Here is an 18596-nt window from a genome sequence, read left to right on the forward strand (position 1 = left end):
TGAAGATACGGATGATAAAGATGTTCACTAATGATTACTATTTATGCTATTCATTATTCATGTTTACCGGATCATGTGTTTATGGGCTTGTGGATAAACTTGTTGCTACTCAATTGCTAAAATTATGACAATTAAAAGCTAATCGTAGTTAAACCAGTGTTAGCCTTTTGAGCCTCATGAACCCCATGATATATTTATTGAGTACGACATGTACTTATGCTTGCTTTATTTTTCAATTATTTGGATAAAAATCCTAGATGGGTACCAGATTGCTAGAGTTTGGAGGAATTAGGCTTTTGATCAACCAGTCAGTTGTTCCTATGGAATTGGAGTCTTCACCCAAAGATCAAAGTTATCTTTTCGCTGTTTGATATCTATGGTTATATTCTCTATACTAAGTATATTATATATTAAGCATTGTCTATTGATATTACCTTTATTTGTAGCTATATGTGAGATTTGACTCCCTAGGCTCACTATGGTGTGTATCTGGTTTTGTCCTTAAAACTGGGTGCGACACCTAGGCTAGATTTTTAATCTTAGCACACTCTGGCCAGCCTTGTCTATACCAGACCATGTGTTATTACAACACTTCTGGTTAGGTTTTAGCAATAAATATGCCCTATAGATTGATATCACTACCAGAGGGTCCTTTAACCACAAAACCATAGTAGAAGGAGAAGCGCTTCTAGATCACATCCTAGAAAGCACTCTTTCCATCGAACCCCTCCGTGTAGAACCTGAATCAAGCCATGAGAAAGTCTTGTTGGCTGAGGCTGAACCAATACCTCCCATGCAGAGACCCTCACCCCAATGGAAACTCTGGAGGAAGGTTTCCAACCTTCGGACTTTCCATTTTTCAAGGACAACTTTTCTGAATATCTTGGAAATACCTCAAATCAATGAACATAACCAAGGTTCATTCTGACTTCAACATCTAGCCTTGATTTTGTCTTCTCATAGGCTACCCCTTGAAAAAAGAAGACATCCTATGAAAGCCTTGATGAAGAGGTTGGGAAAACTACCTTCGCCACACCTATCTCTTGCCCCAAAATCCAATGGTGAAGCATCATCCCAACCATGAATCTTTCGATGAGGTGAAATTCATATCCCCGTTCATTTCACCTAAGCTTGCTTGTGAAATAGAACGATCATCACCACCCTCACCCGAACAAAAACCGTGTCCCTCTAGCCATCAAAACGTTGTTCTCGATAATGGCCAAGATTCAACGCTGATCCTTCACGACATATCTCTTCAAAATAAACATTTCAGTGCCATGGACACCTTGCTTAATGCCACATGCTTTTACGAGGACCACAACCATCTCTCGCCCCTTATTTACAAGCTTTTTGGAGAATGGTTGTGAATACTTTCGTTTATCATAAATATTGCAAATCCCATAGTTGTATTGTGGCACTAACCTTGCATCTTGAACATTAATGCTAAATGTTTGTGGTGAAGCTGGGAACTATACCACCACTGATAGCTGCAAGATCAAGTTGTCGCGGTCAAGCTTATGACCATAAACTAAGCACTGCCGAGAGATACCCGGGATTATGATAAAAACAAAACAACTTTCTTATTAATAAAAACAAGAACATGCCATCAAGTTAGTATGCACCTTTGGGTATTCTTGGTCACTGACCATTTTAGGTTGAGATTAAGAACAAGGGTATATATGATGCTAGAGAACATGGGAGCTACATCAACCATACACCTTGATAACCGTTGGTGATGGAACACACTCCAAAGGAGACCCCGACATGGCACACTTGACTTTTACACAAAAGTCCAAGTGTGGGGGAGAATGGCGAGTCTCACCACAAGTTCCATACACACCAAAGGCTATCTTGGTTAAAAAGGGAAAAAATGATGTCAGCTCTACCTTGCCAAAAAAAGAGCTAACAAAAACAAGGATAAAAAAGAGAAAAAAGCTAAGAAGAGAGAAAAAAGTATATATGATAAAAAAGGAAAAAAGAAGAAAGAAAAGGGAGATATAGAAGAAAATGATATATATAAAAAAGGGAAGAGAGAGAAGGAGGATTCTCCTCTTCTTGACCTTTGCTGTAGACATCAAGGCACATGGTGTATACACACTAGTTGTGTGTGTGGCCTAGCCTTGTTGTTTGCCTTCCTGGACTTCATGTAATCAAGCCACCGTTGCAACAACCTCAAGGTTTCCATGCTACCTATTCTTGTACTGAGCTTTGTCAAAATGTTGTGATACTTTGTGAAGAAATATTTCATGCTTTCATGATTCAAGAGCTCATACACGCCACCCAGAAAATAAAGCTAAGCTTCCACACTAGAAGTTAGCACAAAAATCCCATCCATCCACCCCAAAAAGAAAGCTCCATGAAAATTCTCGATCTCGCTTCACCAAGGTTTCATAAAAAAAGAGAGGCATGGCAATGAAAAAGAGAGAGAGAGAAAAAAATGGACAAAAGAAGTCCAAAGAAAATGGACTCAAAAAGTCCAAGAGAAAAAGAAAGAAAAAGATAGAATCAAAAGATTGCCATGACCTCTACAAAAGAAACCTATGGTGAAGAAAGAAAGATAAAAAACATTAACGGGGTATTTCTTCCACAAAAAAACACAAAATACCACACACTTGCACCTCTTGATCAGATTGTATGACTTATTTCTCCTTAGATCTGGATTTTGACTTCGCAACGTGTGCAAGGTAAGTATGCCACAATTTACCCTACCTTGAGCTCCACATAAGCTTTTCTAGAGGTAGGAAGTAAAGGCAACATCTTTTTCCTAAGTGAGGAACTAGTTATACACATATGAGTGACCCAAGTGAATCATTTTGAGGAGCAAAAGCCAACATTTACACTTTGAAAATCAAACAAAACCCAAGTTTCTAAGCAAGAGTAGAGTAGGAAGATTTGAATCCTTACTGTTCCATTATCCAATCATTCAAGATTCTATGGTAGACACTCAAAAGTTCATAGGTTCAGGTGAGGTTTGGAATAGCTTGTTTGTAGATTTCAAATCAAGGAGGTGAACCAGCTTAGTCCTTAGAACTTTACTCGAGGATGAGCAAAGGACTAAGAGTGAGGGTGCTTGTTGGCGGTCCTTAAAGATAAAATCCGACCACCAATTAAGACATAAAAAGAGAATAAATTAACAAACTTAAACACATATGCATTTACTATTGACAAAGTTCCACATGTATTTGGAGATTATTATTTTTGCAGGCCACAAGTACAAATGCATGGGAGAATACACCAAAAGGCGCTTTCCAACGCTGATTTGTGCAAAGGAATAAATAGAAACACCTAGTAACTCAATTCATCCGAGCGAAATACCAACCAAGGAGCGGCCTAGGACCAGTCCATGGCCCACCATGTGGATGCGGTGGTGAGGGGGCCAGGTCAGGGGGTGGCTGACCCATGGGGGCGGGCGACCCCCTACCAGTGCCTCTCTATTGCCCCTTCGTTTGGCGGCAGCATGAGGGCAGGCAGAGGCGGTGCAGACTGAACTTCATGACAATAATAGCCTCCAACAACACCTCAAGCCTTGTATAAATAGAGGGGCAACCCCCCACTCACACGCACAACACAAGAGAGACACAATGTGATAAGAAGAGAAGAACTCCATTCATATCTTAGCTCTCTAGCTAGTTTTAGTGTAGGGAGTGAGTAATTAAGAGTGGGGAAGTACCGGAGTTGTCGGCTACCTCCACTTGTGTACTTGGGGCCCCTTGTACACTTAGCGGAAGGAATGCCAAGAATCATCGGCTCCTCTCTACTTGTACCTCTATGATCTGAATACTACTTGGAGTATAAGGTTTGTGTTTATCTTTGGTGGTGAGTCCTACTTTAAGTTAGTCTTGTTCTTTATTTACTTGCGAGTTCGTCATTTGTCCTTGTGATGAATACTCTAGTAAAGGGCCCTAATAAAGATAGATAACCCTAATTGATGCTAGAGAAGTAGTCGATAGTGTAGATGTGGTGTCTAGGCTAGAGTCTATCTTCGTTTGCCTCGTACTCCACGGTTGAGGGGTAGGCAATAGGTGGTGATAGCCATGTCCGTCCCTTGAAATCCCCCACATCTAGGTATGGCGTAGAGCCATAGGCCGGCAACGATTGGTAGACCAAGTGTTATCTGGTGCCCGAAGCAAATCTATAGTGGCAAAGCTATCTTAGCTTAGGATCTCTATCCCTAGAAAACCTCACTACCCCGGCTATCCTTCTTGTTATCATTAGGTGAACTAGCATATATGTCTCCTTCATGGTATGCATACCTTTTTGTGTTTTTCTTTCTTCCCCTAGCTTTGATTTGACACCATTTTATTGATGAGAGCCATGGCTCCATCAATGGTGAGGGAAAGAAAGGCACCTCTAGTAGCAGCATTGATGTGCCCCCTAGACATGATTGTTAATCCATCATAAAAATATTGAAGCACTAATGAAAGGTCCTTGTTTGGTTTTGGTAATTGAGTGACAACCTTAGGTGGACTAATATGTGTTTGAGTGAGATACACAGGTGACTAGTCCACAGGTACATGTGTGTGAGCAATACATGTCATGGAGGTTAGATGACTTGAACTTGGGGCAAAGCTCACACATGTGATGAAGGAGCTCATTGCATATGAGACATGACATGGAGTCATGTGATCAAGGTGGAGAAGATCAAGATAAGACTTGGCTTGATGGACCGGTTGCAAGTGTGAAGGGCAAGTTGAGTGATGACTTGGTATTGATAGACTGAGGCAACAGTGAAGAGCAAGTGAAGTCAAGATCGATGAACCAATATTGTCACATGATGATATGAAGTGGATCATATCATTTGGTGATTTGTTGGTGCATGTGTTGCATCAACAATGGAGGAGATGGAATGGAATGCACAAGGCAAAGGTATAACCTGGGGCATTTCATTTCATCGGTCATAGGTGTGTAGAGAAGTTGATGACCGAGTTTAGGATAGATGGCCGTACTATCAAGATGGGCAAATTTGTTTGCATATCGGTCATCTAGTGCCACTCAAGAGAAGTTGATTTAATTTGGATTGCTAACAAGTGATAAGTACAACATTGGCAAGATAACCCTTGTATGATGTGTGAAGAAGCTTGTCATTGGTTCAAACTAGACTTGGATGCTTAGGCAAATCAATTTAGTTCAAGTCAACAATAGAAGCTCATGATAGTAATAAGAGTACAAGAACAAGAACAAGACAACAATGCAAATGGATATCTAGTTTGATTGTTTCAAGTGTTATCTAGACTCAAACAAGAAGAATTCACAAGTGTCTAGATCAACTTACAAGTGATATCCTACAAGTGGTACTCATGAAGATAGCAAAATGTTCAAGAAATGATTTTATTGACAAATCAATCATACATGTGGTATCACATCTCTACACATGGTATCTTTCATACAAGATGGTGGTTCCACAAGTGATCCTCAACTTTAAGTGATCATCAAGTGAAGAATGCATCCTTCATCAACGAGTGGTACACAAGCTCAAGACTCTCAAGTGCTATGACCCATGTTTGGACATAGGGGGAGGAGCCCCACTACAATTGGTATAAAGGTTACAAGATCCTACACATGGTATCTAAAGAGCTATACAAGTGGTGTCCATCAAAAATGAAGATTCAAGTGTCAACCATCTACCCCAATGCAAGCCTTTGCATCAATAAGAAACACATCTTTTATGGAAATTGATGACAAAGGGAGAGAGATTATACAAAGATATGAAAGCCTTGGGACAGATTGAGACAAAGAAGTACAGGTTGGATACGGACATGGACAAAGAGGGAGCAACATTGAGAAATTAAGATGGATCAAAATTCTTGGACAAGAGAAGCACTCAAGTAGGGGGAGCAAGCTCATGAACATTTGATTGATTGCATTTGATATGTGCATAGTCATGTGCTTGCTTGCATTGCATAAGTTTTAAATTTGATATGCATGCTTGTGTGGTGTATGCTAGTTGTAGAACTTGAATGATGATTTGATAACTAGCATGCATAGGATGGTAGCTAGACTTGTATTTCTACACGTGGTACTAGAACCTTGCTTATAATGTTGATCTCACGGGATTTCTAGTGTTTTTGTTGTCTAGATACTCATGGTGCTAAGGATTGTGTTAAAATGTGCACTCCGATTGGTATCACACATCAAAGGTTAATTCTTTACAACTTAGCATTATTCGTAGTAATTACTCTCCCGCAATTCCAATTTATGCATATGTGCAAGCTTCCAACCATACATTCTAGCATATATGTAGAGGGTGCTAATACTACCAATTCAGGTTTGTGGTACTTGTCCAAAATCATCTACACATGGTAAAATTGCATAGGCAAGCAACATGAATCCAAAAGTGCTTAATTTCATATCTTTGTAGAGTTGTCATCAATTACCAAAAAGGGTGAGATTGAAAGGTCCTTATTGGGTTTTGGTAATTGAGTGACAACCTTAGGTGGACTAATATGTGTTTGAGTGAGATACATAGGTGATTAGTCCATAGGTACATGTATGTGAGAAATACATGTCATGGAGGCTAGATGACTTGAACATGGTGCAAAGCTCAAACATGTAATGAAGGATCTCATTGCATATGAGTAGGGATGAAAATGGTACAGATATTTTCCGACCGTATTCGAAACCGAATCCATTTAGAGGGGTTGAGATCTATCCATATCCGAGTCCAGATATCCAACATCCGATACCGTATCCGTATCTGAATACTCAAATCGCATATTTATGATGTCGATATCCAATTGTATCCTATCCAACATAGCTGACACTATCCATATTCAAATCCAAATCTGGACAGAAATATGAAAACAAATGTAATATCGGTGATATCTGTCTGTATCCGATCCATTTTCATCCCTACATATGAGACATGACATGGAGTTGTGTGATCAAGGTGGAGAAGATCAAGACAAGACTTGGCTCGATGGACCGGTTGCAAGTGTGAAGGGCAAGTTGAGTGATAACTTGGCGCCGATGGACCAAGTCAATGGCGAAGAGCAATTAAAGTCAAGATCAATGAACCAATACGGTCATGTGATGATATGAAGTGGATCATATCATTTGGTGATTTGTTGGTGCATGTGTTGCATCAACAATGAAGGAGATGGAATGGAATGCACAAGGCAAAGGTATAACCTAGGGCATTTCATTTCACCAGTCATAGGTGTGTAGAGAAGTTGATGACCGGGTTTAGGATAGATGGCCATACTATCAAGAGGGGCAAACTTATTTGCATATTGGTCATCTAGTGCCACTCAAGTGATCTAACTTTGCATCATTTCTATGATCGAGTGGCGTGGCAAGCTGAGTGGCTAATCCTTTGAAAAATGATTGTAAAAATGCTAACACACATACACATGGTGGTGTACACTTAGTGGTGTTGGCACATTTATAAAGGAGGTGAAGTTAGAGTTGTAGTGGATCAACTTGATGAAGAAAAGGAGGCAAAAAGAGGTCACTAGAGGTGACCGGACGCTGGCCTCGGAGGGACCTATGCGTCCGGTCATTTTTAGCTAGTGGTGTGAAGTTCTGACCAAGAGCGAGGTTGTAGGACTGGATGCTGGCCCTCTCTGCACCCGGCGCGTCCGATCACTGTTGGTGAAAAAGTGACCTGATGTGTAGTAGCCACATTTGGTCAATGCTGACGATCGCTGATGTGGTGGCATGAGGTGTGGCTATGACATGGTGCGGCGGGAGAAGGACCTCGGTCAGGTTCGACCTGCTGCGTCCACTCGTGGATTTGAGGCTCTAGGAGCTCTCTGTTCATGATCGGACTTAGTGGTTCGAGCGTTAGGTTATCTCATAGTGGTGCGTCCGGTCATCAGCTGAAGGAGCGCGTGAAGTTAGCAGTTGGGTGCCCACAGCTACTTTCAAACGGTTGGGACACGTGGACGCACGGTAGCGACCGGACGTAGGGACCGGCTCGTTTGGTCACTTGGACCTACATGTCTGGTCACCCCAAGTTGTGCCCAGTGAAGGGGTACAATGACTCTTTTTGTGTTAGGGCTTATAAATAGCCTTTTGGCCGGCCTTTGGTTGGTTGCTGAGCACCCTTGAGCCTTGATTGCTTGTGTAGGTGTGCTTAGGAGCACTCTAACTCACTTGAGCTTGATAGTGATCATCCGATCGAGTGAGTGAGCGATTCTAGTGCGATTGCATTGTGGGGTTTCATCAAGTGGCACTAGGTGATCGTGTTGCAAGCCGGTGGTGATTGTTACTCTTGGAGGTTGCCACCTCCTAGACAGGTTGGTGGCTTGAGACTTTGTTGAAGCAGGCGAGAAGATTATGCAGTGCTCCGGTGGAGGATTTATGAGGGGGATTGTGCTCACCGCGCGGGGATCGCAAAGAGCAACTCTAGTTGAGCATGCCATTGAGCTACCCTCACTTTTAGGGTAGGTTCTTGCAGTGCTCAACATGTGGGCTTGGCGAGTAATTCCAATTAGCCGCCGAACCACCAAGTGAGCGGTCAACACAATAGGGACGTAGCTTGGTGGCAAGCAAGTGAACCTTAGGAGGAAATTACCATGTCAACATTGTCTTCATGATCTTCTCGATGGTTTGCATTCAGCGCAACACAAGCTTGTATTTACATTTCAAACATTGTGCTTGTGTAGTTGCTCATGTAATTAGTTTGCTTGTGTAGCTTGCTAGTTACCTTCTGGCTTGTGTAGCATAGAAGTAGCTCCCTTGCGTGGCTAATTTGGTTTTAGTAACAATGTTAGTCACATTGCTTAGTTTGTGTAGCTAAATAATTTGTGCTCTCTAATTTGGCTGTGTAGCCTTGTTATTGAGCATTGCTAGTGAGCTTAGGTGGCTTTGTGCTTTTGCTTACTAGTTTGTGTAAGTGCTCCCCGGTTTGCTTGAAGTACTAGTTGCATAGGTTTGTGTGACCTTGCAAGCTAGAATTGGATAGGAGAGCACTAGGTAGCCTGATGCATTTGTTGCCTCTCTAAGATCTTTATAAGGTGCTTGTGAACTTAGATAAAGGGGCATAGTCTTAGCTAGACCGATAGTTTTATTTCTACATTTGTTTTGGTTAGCTGACATGATTAATTTTAGAAAGGACTATTCACCCCCTCTAGTCTGTCATCTCGACCCTACATGTGGTATCAGAGCTATGTCTCTCATTTATGGTCTTCACGGACCTGAGAGGATGGCGGCTTATGGGGTAGATGTTGACTGTCCATACACTTTTGATGGCACACACTTTGCACGGTGGAAAAATTGGATGACATGCAATTTTAAGTTTATTTCACCTCAAATGTGATGGATCATAGATGTGGGCTTTTCTCAAGCGTTGGAAGAAAAGAATGCAACTCAAGCGCAAAAGAAATGCCTACATCTCAATTGCCAAGCTACTAACATTTTCTATCAATCTATGAGTGACAATATATTTGGGGAGATCATGTACATGAAGACCGCCCATAATATTTGGTTGTACCTCAATTTGATATATGGGAGGGTCTCTGATGATGAGCCCAAGGAGGAGGTGCATGGGTGTGTTGAGCGTGACCACAATTCGGTGATTGTGGAAGATTGCTCCACCTCATGGTCAAGTGATGATGATGATGATCGATCCACTACAAGTTCACTTGACAAGATTGATGTTGCCACAAGTGTTGCAAATGATGATGCTATCTCATGCACACTTGATGGTAATGATGATAGATCATGCTCAGATGACATTGCTTCTACAAGCTCTCCATCACCACATTGCTTCATGTCACAAGGTGACTGTTGACGGTAGTTATCGTCCATAATGAATTGTCAATATAATATGAATAAATGCATAAAAAGGATCAACAACATAGACTTAGGGGTTTAAACTGACAATTTCCATAAGTTTTGGTGAATCTATGTTTTCAACAGGGCTTATCCAGAAAACCGACAAGGAGGATCAAAACATCAAATAAAATCACGCTTATCCGCAGCGAAATCAACTCCAGAAGGTTCTAGAAGACTCGAGAGGACTCCATACCAAAGTGGGGGCCAAGCCACTGTTAGGTGGGGCCGGCTAGTTGCCTGGCCCCTGGGAAACCCACCTCCTAGGATGCATCTATGACATCCTTTAAGTCGGTTTGATCTAAGGGCTCACATTGGACGCTCTAGCCTATATAACAAGCCCCTGCCCCCCCCCTCTAGGTGAGGCTGCCATAAGTCAAGATCAGACCAAAAATTAGGGTTTCTAGAGAGAAGAGATTAGAGATCCAATTCTTCAAGTTTCTAGTATAGGCTAGCTAACAAGGTTCAAGTCGAGTGTGGGCTATTGCTCAGGATTCTGGATCTACCATCTAGAGACTAGTACATCCATTGTATCTCTTTATTTATGACTTTGTGCTACTTCAATATTATGTTGCTATTTATTATGTTCCTAGTTTGCTCTAGTAATATGCTTGATATAGTTATGATTGATGATTATGCATATGTTCGCAAAGCTCTTAGCTTAGTTCTCGAGAGAGTTAAGTGGTCGACATTACGTAAGCATGGTGCTTAGATATTGTTTGCCTACGGATGCATTCTACACTCTGGGTCATGTGGTAGATCGTGGATGTGACACTCCCATTGAGTCCTTTTGTAGTCTACTCCCTGTTTGTAGAGCACATAGAACATGATTGCGAAGGAAGACAAGCTCTGTTCTTAATCTTCCTTAGTAATGTTCCTCATGCATAGATCCAAAGTTAGTTATACTATAGATGAGAGTGTATATACTTGGGTGTACAAAAGACTTAGTAGATAAGTAATGATTTAGGAATCTTTTGCTCTTAATGAATCTCCTACTTAGCCTTACTACATTTTATGAGTATCTATTTCTATCTCTGGAACACCATTATTACCTTACACTTATCATTTATTTATCACTTGACTTACCCCTACCATAGCATGAGAGTGATTTTATCATAAGTATACATATTTGTCAATATCTGTATGCCAACACAACCCTATAGCTCCTCCCTATGGATAAAATATAAGTAACAATACTTGGTATACTCCCGGGTGAAATGCTACAATGGTATATTATGTATGTGCTTGCGGATGCCTTATATATATAGTTTACAAGTGTTCTCGTAATTACCAACAACGCATTTCCGACATCATGCTAGGGATGACACTTAGTTAAGAGTGATGCTAAGAAATATCAACAGTGACACAAAGGTACAAAATGCTAATGTGGTTGATCGTGTTGATTCATATGATGACCTTGTTAGTAGACTTGATAGCATGGCCATGTCTTTAGAAAATGAGAAAGCTAAAACATTGAAATTGGAAAATAAAAACTCATTTCTATAGAACTCATGTGAAGAACATAAGAACTTACTTGATGTTCTTAAATCTTCACATGGTGAGCTAAAATTGACTCATGAGACACTACTTGCATCTCATGAAGAATTATCAAAACACCATGCTTCTCTCATTAAAATGTTTTCAAAGAGACTTAAAAAGAATGAAAGCTCATTACATGAGTCAAGTAATCAATTGCAACATGTGACTAACTCTTGTGATGTAGGGAAGAAGCATGTATCCACCTCTTGTGTTGATTTATTAGAAATGCCATGCTCTTCACATATAGATACTTGTTCTACTTCTATGTCTTGTGAGACTAACCTTTTGAAGGAGAACAATGAGCTCAAGAATGAAGTGAAGAAATTGAGCAACAAGTTAGAGAGGTGCTACAACTCAAAAGTCACCTATGAGCACATGTTGAAAACTCAAAGAAACTATGGTGACAAAGGTGGCCTTGGCTTTAATAAGAAGATGACAAAGGGCAAAAGAAAAAGGGCAAAGAAGATGAAAAAGTAGCTACAATTGAAGTTGTCTCACTCCATGTGCTACCGGTGTCATGAAGCAGGACACCTAGCAAATGGATGCCCTAACATTGATAGGCTCAAGAAGATAAAGGAAGAAGAGAGGCTCAAGCATGTGAAGTGCTTCAAGTGCCGCACTTGGGGTCACCTTACCTCAATATGCCCAACCAAGCAATTGGTGAAGCAATAAGAAGAGCCTCAACCAAAGCCACAAGATGAGCAAGAGAAGACACCCCAAGGGCAAATCAAGATCAACCACGAAGATGGTGGTGACTTGATGATGAAGAAGAAGAGGAGGACAAGAAGAGGTGGAAAGGCAAGACATCCAATGCAAATTCAAGATGCCATGATGATGAGCAAGGATGAAGATGAGAAGAAGGTATATGCTCACATCAAGTGTTTCAAGTGTGAAGATATGGGACAATTTGCCTCAAAGTGTCCTACCAAGCTTGAGAAGAAGAATCAAGTAATTCATGAGAGACAAGGCAATGTGAAGCACCACATGAGCAATGAAGAGAAGGCTCAATCAAAGAGAAAGTGCTACTCATACTGGGAAAGGGGATACATGGCACAGTCATGTCCCATAGGTAATACTCCTAAGCCCATTTCAATTGATGATGATTCTATGCTTAGGAAGGATGGCAATGGTACCTCATTGGTTGCAATTGCAAAACATCCCACTACTCATACTAAGGCTTTGCCTAAGTATGTTGCTCCTAACTTGAGAGGACCCAAACTAGTTTGGGTACCATCAAAAAGTGGATGATTTTTGTAGGTACCATGGGCATTGGAGGCTTGGTTCAAGTAGTATTCATTGTGTTGATCATGTGATTAAGCCAAGTGTTGACAAATGACAATTATTACCCCAATGCCATGACAAGATAGTGAAGTCCAAGAGCTATCAATATACAAGTGCATTGTGTCAAGTTGTTGGTGATTTATTGGAATATTTGGTGGCTTGCAAAGAATTGAGTTAAAACTTGCTAATTGGATGATCATGAGCTGTCGCACCTAGTTTTAAGAACAAACCCATGAGTCATGATTTAACTTGCTAAAAGTTGCTGGTTTAACTATGATTAGCTTTTAATGAGTCATGATTTTAGCAATTGAGTAGCAACAAATTTATCCACAAGCCCATATAAACACATGATCAGGTAAACATGAATAATGAATAGCATAAACAATAATCATTAGTGAGCATCTTTATCATTAGTATCATCAGTGTTCATCATCTATTCTATAAATGTTCCAAGGCCTTTCATGACTGTGAGCATGACTGATATACCAGTTTTACACTATGTAGAGGTTGTACAGTTTCTCTATGAGTCATGATTTACCCTTTCGCCCGAGGTGATCAACCTCTTGACCCACTACCAAGGAAGGTTAGCAGGGCTCACTATGAAGCCTTTCAAAGGTTCATCTAACAAGTTAGGGCCATTAAATTCACTTGGCAAACAAATATAGGAACCCTAATGTCGAATGCCACAATTCCATCGTGGCTATACCATAAGAGTAGAGGCTGTCTTATACCTGATTCGGCAAGCCATTCTTACGCCAATAAAGGTAACCACTAACAAGCTAAAAAAGTCCACTGAGCTAAAGCCAGAGCCATGTAGCCATCATAGCTGTACTATAAGTCCCGGATGATCACTTATAGATAAGTCCTTAGGGAGAGGAATCTAGAGCACCATAAAATAGCCCAATGCTCTAGCCCCCTTGTTCCATGTTGCTAAAAAGCATCTTTTAATGTTTATCGAATATACCATTAGTCAAGTTACAAGATCATGGTTGCAGTTGAGCACTAGCATCATACTACCCAATGCAATAACCCAAAGGTATCAAGGTACAGGGTAACAAAGTACTAGGAAATCCTTAGTGGTAGTCAAGGTAGACACATGCAGTATGAATTCAATGATTAAAGGTGTATAGGACAACAAGGCAGATCCCATGCTATACTTGCCTTAATCTTAGATCCTTCTTCAAGTCCAAAACTTCAAAGATCTGCTTCTTGATTCACCACGTATAACTCACCGACTAGACAGGATCATAAAGCACCACACAAGCAAAAAATCAAGATGAAATCATACACAAAGCAAACAATAGATCTAAATTAGAGCAGTACACCAAGCACAAAATCAAGATGAAAAGTTTGCAAAACGAATCTACGTCTTGCTACGAACACACACGCGAAAAGCACTCTAATTGGGGCTATGGAAAAAAGATACATCTACTGAAAGATTAAAAAGAAAGCTATAAGCTTTATTTATTTTAATTATAAAACATATATAGGATTCTCCATAGAATTATCTAAATAGTTTTAAATCCAAATTTAGATTTGAATTATAGAGCTAAAGTAAAACAAATTATATTTTACTTATAAAATCCAGTTGCATAATTATTAATCAAGATATGATTTGAACCATGAAATTTCAGAAATAGTAATATGGTAAACACTATTACTAACGTGTAGATCTCATCGCTATGAATCTAACACAACTTGAACAGGTCAAATTAGAGCTAAAACGTAGAAGATAGAATTTAAACAAGATTTTCTTTAATAAAATAATAGATTAAATCTATCCTTGAATTTTAAAAGTTGAAAACATATCTAACAGTAGATGAACTTGTAGATCATGAAATTATGATCCTAACATAAGTTGAATGGGTCAAATCGGAGTTAAAAAGAAGATTTTATGGCTAAAACAAGATTAGTGGCAGAACTATAAATAAGTGAAAACATATTTTGGAAGTCAACCAAACAAAATACGCTTTTAAAAGAACAAGGCATAATCTATCAAATACACAATGGACCATGGGTTAGAATCTGTAAAAGGGCAGGGGCTCTTTTGTAAAAGAAACCAGCGAAGGGGTACCGGTTGATCTGGACCATCGGATGGAGAGTGGACGGCGGGGATTAGAGGAGGGAAGGAAGGAGGGGTGCGGCTGGTCAAAACAGTAAGATCGGCTCGGTGGAAGCCATGGCTGGCAACGGAGCTTATGGGCAAAACAGGAAAACAGCCTTAGAGGCCACGGTTTTCAATAGGGAAAACACGGGAAGAGAGAGAGAGAGAGTGGCGAGGCGAACTTACCAAGGGGGACTTTAGCGGCATGGAGCAAGTGGAGGCGGCGCTGTGCTTGATGAGGCGAGCGGCTCGTTGGTGGCAAAGATTCGACGGCAGCGGTGCAGCTCAAAAATGAGGCAGCATGAGCTAGGATTTGGTAGGGAGGCGGCGGGGTGCATGGGGGGGCTTGGTATTTAAGAGACCGGGCTGCTTGGCGTGCATGACAACGACCCAGGGCGGGGGTAGCGTGAACTCCTAGCAGCGGTGGAGTTTGGAGCGGCGACGACATGAGGAAGAGGAAATGACTGACATGTGGACCTAGCCTGGCAGTGAGAGAGGAGAGGGGAAACGGCAATGGCCACGCTGGGCTTGCGGCGTGCAGCTAGGCTAGAACGCGAGATGGGCCGATGCGCGCAGGAAGGGAGCTAGAGGAGCTAGGCCTCGGGCTGCTTCGGCCAGAAGAGGAGGAGAGTGGGAATGGGTCGGCTGGTTCACTGAGTTGCAGCCCAAGAAAGAGAGGGAAGGAGAAAATTTCCTTTTCTTTTATTTCAAACCCTACTTCAACTACGAACCAAACCAAATTTGAATAGAATTTCAAATACACTTTTCAACTTAATTAAAGATAAGAAATTTTGGTAAGTTCTCAAAAATAAATTTTACAACCTTTTTAAATTCTTTTATTTTCTAATTTTTTCTTTTACTTCAAAGCCATTTTTAATTTCATTTGCAAAAGCAATTTTAAACCATTTTAAATTTTCAATCAAAAACACTCAACCAAATAAATCAAATGCAAGAGCATGTATACTCAAACATGTTGCTACCTTATGATGAATTTTAATTTAACAAAAAGTTTTATTTCCTACATTTTTATGAGCATAAAAATCCAAACTTAACTCTTTTTAACCCTATTTCAGAAAGAGCAAATTTTTGGGTGTTACAATTCTATCCCCTTAATGTAACAGAACCGACCAATTTATAAGAGCACAAGTACAAAAATGATCACCAAAATGATCAAATTCTCGCACTTGAGCCCATATAAACCTGGTAGTAAACTGAAACCACGAAGGATTTCAAACCAACTTGCATACAACCAAGATCGTAGTGATTCAACATAACACATCACACGTTACAATATTTCACAAATAGTTCGCAGATAGATTACAACACATCGGAGTCAGTTATTACAAACTCAGTCTTGTAAAGTAGCGGAAGCAAATAGTTTAACTCACACACATGATTCAAATACAAGTACCAGCATGCCGATCACATCTCACAAAAGCATTCGGATAAGATAAATAGAGATCATGCCCGTGATCTAGTCTTCGTCACCCGTCGAATGGAGACAGTACTTACAGAAGCCCTGATAAAGCAGGTCATCTGCAACAAGAGGGAATAAACCCTGAGTACAAGAATGTACTCAGCTAGACTTACCCGTCGGAAACCAAAAATAAATGACACCAAGGATCATGCATAGCTTAATTTAGTGGATCTGGCTGACACTTTCTTTTTGCGGAAAACAATAAGTAATAATGATCAACTCTTAACCAGAGCTAGCAGTGACTTTTAGCCATTAACCTGTCATCTATATTAGCACATGTACTAAGCAATCACTTGATTAAGATGCAAACATTATTAACCATAGCAGGTATAAACTGTGGCAACATTATCATCATCCTCCATTTAACCATATCGTTAAATTAAGTGAATCTACGTTGCCGCTGCTCAGTCAAGTTCTCACTATCCGGGAGAGATGGCGACTCGAATCATTTCTTATCTAGCTGGAAGGGTATTCCTAACACAAACCATGCTTCCCCCGTCAGGGTCGCAATCAAGTCACCTTTGGTACAACTCCAGAGTCATGGGTCCGGACAGCGCCGCATCCTCAAGGGTGACACTCTGCCTGGAAGTGTAGGAATTTTAAGCACATGACCCCTTGGACTCACGCCAATGTCCCCAAGCACATCTTTACTTCCTCCAGAATGCGCACGACCCCCCGGTTCCCAGCCTGAGTCGAACTACTAGGCTTCATGGTCAGAACGACTTATCTGGCCTACTAAGTGTTAGGTTGTGTTCAACATGACATGTGTTGACACAAAATGTGATGCACTGTGCCTCACACACAGCAAGCCGGAAAGCGTGGCTTCAATCGGGTTCCCGGGTGCTTCGTGACCCGGAAGCGTGCCAGTCAGTTTGACCTGAAAGAACTAACAAGGGATAAACAGTTAAATGCCAGACCGGAACATGTCAGGTGAGACCAGACAGTTCCATATATACGGCCCTGAAGCCACTTACAACGACATACAACTATAGGAAGCTGTCTGCCAACAAGTTTATAAACCATTCAGCTAATCGTAAGATGAACACACGTAAAGATCCGATTGCCGAATGCATGTGCATGGGAAGACATGTTTGAACAAGTGAAATTAATTGCGAATTAATGCATAACCAAGCTCAGCAATCCAGCCGAATTGGGATCCATGAAGAAGGAACGTGCAAATAAACACGATTAAACTAATCTAAAACCTGCATCTGCCGCACGACACCTAGTGCCGTCAAAGCTTAAACGTAATTATCATGCATGAACCCACAACATGTAACAATCTAGATTAAAATAATTTAGCCATTATGAGCATGTTATCTATTTGCAGAGGTAATATGACAGTAATGATCATTGAAGCACGAATAAAACCACAAGAGAGGGCCGAATAATATCAATCTAGATTGGGCAGAAAGTGTGTTACAAATATATGAAATATTTAAAACATGCAACACAGGGTAACTTAATGAATCTATTTAGATTTTGCCGTATCTAATAGAGCCGATAACTGTCTTGCTTTCACTAAGCATATTGAGCAAACGCCTGCCGCACGGTATCTACTCAATAACAAAGCATAAGCAAAGACTTCTTGATTGTCAAGCAAAGATCTGCCGCACGATCATTGAAAACAAACAAGACTACTTGCATCACGTCTAAATCCACCGCATGATACTAAACATGATAACAAGGTTGTCGGAACTTACGGAGGTCGACGGATCGATGACTCCTCTCGAAGAACTCGACGACACGACAAAAGGACTCGAAAGTTGGCACGGGGCCGGTTGTATTGATTTGGTTGTGAACCCCTATTACAATGGTCGAGGGTCAATATTTATACCCTAGACAAAACACGAGTCCTAGAAGACTACGATTTACAAAGGAACTTCTAAACAAACTTGGAAACTTACGATTCCTTACCCTAAACTCCTAGAGTCCTTTATTATTACAACTTTCATCTTTTCGATCGGCCTCGCCTGCCATCTTCTATTTTCCCGAATGGAGTCACTGCCTTCTGGAGTAACCGACCACACAAGCATTTAGCCGACCGCTTGTTTTGTTTGCCGAATACCCTTCTTCCCGCATGCGTGTCCACCTGTCATCCTCCAGAATCGACCAAAATCCAGTGTTAACAGTCACTTTGTGATTTACTATTTGTCTGTGTCATAACATATCAAAATTTTGTTCTTGCCTGACTATATAAATAATTGTAAATTGTTAAATTGTTTTTGTGCAAACACATATCAGATTTTGTCATGTTGGTGGTTTTGTATAACAGGGTTTTTTATTCTCGAAACCAAATATTGCATATTGTGTCTACAGAAATTACAACGAACTAAAACTGTAATTTTAGTTTAAAATATATTTAATAACCATCACCCGAAAGAAAACTAAATTTTAGGCACATAAAGTTTAGCAAATCCC

Source organism: Miscanthus floridulus, unplaced genomic scaffold (genome assembly GCF_019320115.1).
Source record: "Miscanthus floridulus cultivar M001 unplaced genomic scaffold, ASM1932011v1 fs_422_6_7, whole genome shotgun sequence".
Classification (NCBI taxonomy): domain Eukaryota; kingdom Viridiplantae; phylum Streptophyta; class Magnoliopsida; order Poales; family Poaceae; genus Miscanthus; species Miscanthus floridulus.